Raw genomic sequence first — 4,347 nt, 5'->3', positions numbered from 1 at the left:
TAATTTGTCCTTTACAGAAGTGCTTGTGGCAACTGCCTTGAGGATCTTCACAGCTGCTTTGGTAGTTGCCTCAGCATTCGGAGGTGATAAAGTACACTAATATATTATAATATATATATATATATATATATATATATGGAGAGAGAGAGAGAGGCAATGTGTATGACACAAGCGTTACATATTATGCTGATGACATTATGTGGATGGTCTAAATGTGATCTTCACTCTGTCTGAGACCATGTAGTTATAAACTCAAGATATCACCATTAATGAAGGGACATACGGAAAGTGTCACGGGATGGGAAACCCAGAAACGGTTGAAGCTGCAGATAAAATCAAAGAAAATGCAAGCTGCAGGATGACTTCAATCTATGTAGAAAACCCTGACTTTGTTATTCCCTTTGCAACCTAGATGACAAGAAGACTTGCCAGTTACAAAAGCAACTTGAAGGTATGTTTCATTGGTGCACTGACACTTGTGCCTTCTTCCCTCGCCAGCATTTCTGATGTCTCAGATGATACTGTATATTCGTGACATACAGCTCTCATCATCAACAAACGGAGCATGGCCAAGTTTTTTGAGATTCCAAACTTCTCAGTTGATGTAGAATTCAGACTGAGACAGATATGATATGCGTTTTTCACCCTGATATCGAGCTGTTCTATAACGACCTTTCTACGTGAATGGCCGTTCCATTTTTCTTGTAAAGCGTTCTCAGATGACATCCTGGTATTCAAGGCTCTAGCTAGCTCCAGAACATGAACTTGATTAGCCGGTGTGAGCTATGGTATCAGCAGTCTAAACTACCGGCTGGTCTACTATGTTTACGTTTCCACTCCACACCAGTAGGCGGTTGACAGCTTCGGCCTCTGGTCCTCCTAAACGGCTGCTGCTATACAAGCAGAGGACCATTTTCTATGGTTTTGGACTTGTCTCGGACTTGATAGTATTTGGTCTCGGCCATCGTCTTGCCAAATATGCCTTTTGGTCTTGACCGCGCCAGGTGTCTTATTTTCATTTTTAATAATATTGGAGAAAAGTGAAACATAGTTTAGAGGCAATTTTTTTGGCTTTTCACAAGTTTAGACCGTCACTAACATTACGCCGACGTTAGCGCAACAGCCTGCTAGCTAAATATTATGACCCCTTTGTAGTTTTACTATATCTGCGTCCATTTATCAACATAAGACCTTGTGTGTTAGTGCTCCTTTTGTACCTAATTTTATTGATTGAAATATTTAGCTTTGCTCCTTCGGATTGATAGTTTTTGTTACGTTAAACACAAGCTAACGTGCTGCTTGTACGTATGCTAGCAGACATTAGCTAATTTGCCGAGCCAGCCAGCAACTTTAGCAGTAGAGTGTTGGCGACTAACCACGACAGTATTGTGCCAACAGTCAGCCTGCAGTGATGGTTGAAATGGAAACACACATATTGCAATTTGAAGGATACAACGTTGTACAAATACTTTGTACGTTGAGTATTCTGTGAAAATGGTTTCTCACTAATCAATTCTGTAAAAAACAATTTTGCTCCAGCTCCTTGAGTGCAATCTGTGTTTGTGTCGGTCTTGTCTTGAAATTGGACTTGACTTGGTCCTCAACTGTCCTGGTCTTGGACTTGTCTTGGACTTACAAAATTTACATTTTTAAATGAACCCCTTTTTTACTTTACTTTTATATACTGTTAATTGTAGCAAAAGTAAAGTACTTTTACTTAAGTCGAATTTTCTGTACTCTTTCCACCTCTGTCTACAGGTTTCCTGCTGCATCTTTTCAGCCAATCACAATACTGTTGTGGCGGGTTCAACTACAGTATTCTATCAAAAGCTACTCCCGTAACACTTTAATATACTCCACTTTCTGGCTATGCTGGCTACCTTGAAGCTGCAGTAATTGATATTTTGCTGTATTATGGGATCGCTACTTGTGCGTATTACCTCTTTAGCTGATTTTTCCAGTTTTGCGCCAGCTAACACCTCTCATTATCTGATTTCCACAGTTAAGTTTTGATGACCGCTGTAAGCTACCTGCTCAGCACCACACAGACAGAGCAAGTTAGCACCATGCTGGTAAACAAAGTAGCGCATTTAGCAGCTAAAGAGACACATTTCTTTTCTAAGGACTTGGTGAGACCAAAATCGAGATAAAATGGAGTAAATTTTAACTTACATTCACCATGTGACACAAAACTCACAAACTCTAATTATTTCTGCTGAGTGTAGAAAGGCAATGGTTTTGCTAACACAACGCTTAGTAGAGTGATTATATGTCAGATGTCATGTTTTGAGCTTGTTCTGCTGCCACACAGTGGCAAAAAACTCAAGTTTTAAATCAAAATCAACTTATTTCAAGCAGTATTTGATTGTCAAGTTTTATTTTTCTTGATTCTGTGCTGCGTCCTGCTTGTCCTTTCTTGTTTAAAGATTATAGGAAATAAAAAAGGGGGATTTCTACTATTTGTTGAAATATCCACTGTTCATATTCTCATCCATCCATGGTACCAAAACAAAAGAAAGGTTTTACGATTCAAATTTGACAGAAATTACTGAAAGATGGAATTTACTCATGACTGGTGCTATGAGCTGTCATTACAATCAGACATTCAGCATACTGTTTTTTTCTTTGGTTTACAATGTTGAGTGGCCCTGGAAGCATCGGTTCCTATAGGCTGCTATCTTTTGAAACCTTCAATACTAGGGCTGATACAAGTATCAAAGAATATTAACTAGTTCAAATCTTACCAGATATCTAACCATTGAATTGAATATAGATTAGATTAGATTCAACTTATTGTCATTACACATGTACAGGTACAATGCAACGAAATGTATGAGGCATCACTTAAAAAACCAACTCAAACACTGCATTAAAATAGGTTAAAAATATATTGTGCAGCCCTAGTTTAGAAGGTATCATAATGCTGGAATAAAATAATTTCCCTGCTATTTTGTCAGAGTAGAAACGCCTCAGCACAATTCTACCACAGGACATTAATCACGCAGGGTGCGATTGCCTGAGGGGATGCGTGGGATTTCAACCCTTTCTGGTCTACATAGCCCCCATATGCCTGTTGACAGTTTTTTTTATACATCACTACTGCAACACGTGAATGAAAGCCTCTTTGTTCAATAGGGAATCATTCGGTGTTAAATAGTAGAATCTCTCCGCCGCTAATCCCACACACCCGCAGCAACCAACACCAAAAACCCTGAAAGAGTTGAGGCTTGCCCGACGGGAGCTGTCACTGAGGATGTCTTGAGTAGGATGAAATATTTTTAAGGTCAAAAAATAAATGACCGTGTTCTGCATTCATTCGGGCAAATAACAGATGATAACGTAAGATGATTCAGTTTCCCTCTTCTTGTTGACAGCTGGAGAAGGAAAGGATACTGAGTTGGGGATGAGCTCATCAGTATGCTGTATCTCTTTTTGTGTGTGTGTTTGTTTTTATTCTACTCTTGATGTCAGTGTGGGAAAAGTGCATGGTTTTTATTCACTACTGTACATGCGTGGGCAGCCTGCTTTGAAGTGTTTGAAGGTAGGGCGCACAATATAACTGTTTTTTAATTATTATTGCGACATCAACCTGCGCAAAAAACACTCGGGAAGACACTCCGAGTTTTTTTGGTGTTAAAATATCAGCTGAAAGCTGCACTTCCGCTTTCCGTATGTTCCCAACGTTGATGTTGGCTTTTTGAATTCCCTGAAATCTCTTTTTGAAAACAAACCTTAACTTATGATGGTTGTAACAGTTGTTTTGGTGCTTTACATAAGTTTACCAAGTATTTTATCTAGTTTATATGATTAAAATTTGTTTTAAATATTTTTAAATTAATTTGTAATATCCCTTTTGAACAGGGATTGCTGCTTCTTTGTTGAGTCTTTTTGTCCTCAGAGGCTTCACTCTTTAGTATGTTTCCATCCACTTTCATTGAATTATCTCAATTTCTTTCTCTTTTTTTGTGTTGTTTTTACTCTATTGTCCATATTAAACATAGCAGGCATTTTCGCAAGACATACACATTGACACTCTCTGTCTTAGTTAAAAGAAAGTTCCACTTAAAGTGATGTGATTTGCAGAGTAAAGACATATCTGCATACTTTACAAGCATTGTAGGAGAATGCTGGTTTTCCAACAAATATAAATCCGTATAGATATGAATATTTGAAGATTCAGATTGAGTCATGAAAACAATTCGAAAAATTAAGAGTATAAACAATCCTGACTTAAGTATAATTACAGAAATATTAGCAATGCAACTCACGTGTGTTCTATCAATAGCTGGTGTTATCTTGTAAAAATACGGAACAACTTCAGTTTAATTTGACTTTGAATAAAAGTTG

General features: G+C 37.9%; 1 long non-coding RNA gene across 1 annotated transcript in view; it reads left to right on the top strand.

The window, feature by feature from the left end:
* Window positions 1–4,347, top strand: part of LOC116702905 (uncharacterized) — a 13,454-nt gene that overhangs the window by 135 nt on the left and 8,972 nt on the right. The window contains exon 2 of the long non-coding RNA XR_004335287.1: window positions 2,053–2,057. This is a non-coding gene — a long non-coding RNA (uncharacterized LOC116702905). The remainder of the gene's footprint in view (window positions 1–2,052; window positions 2,058–4,347) is intronic.

This window comes from Etheostoma spectabile, chromosome 15, assembly GCF_008692095.1.
Source record: "Etheostoma spectabile isolate EspeVRDwgs_2016 chromosome 15, UIUC_Espe_1.0, whole genome shotgun sequence".
Taxonomy (NCBI): domain Eukaryota; kingdom Metazoa; phylum Chordata; class Actinopteri; order Perciformes; family Percidae; genus Etheostoma; species Etheostoma spectabile.
The sequence above is the reverse complement of the archived record's forward strand: the minus strand, read 5'-3'. Positions and strand labels throughout refer to the sequence as shown.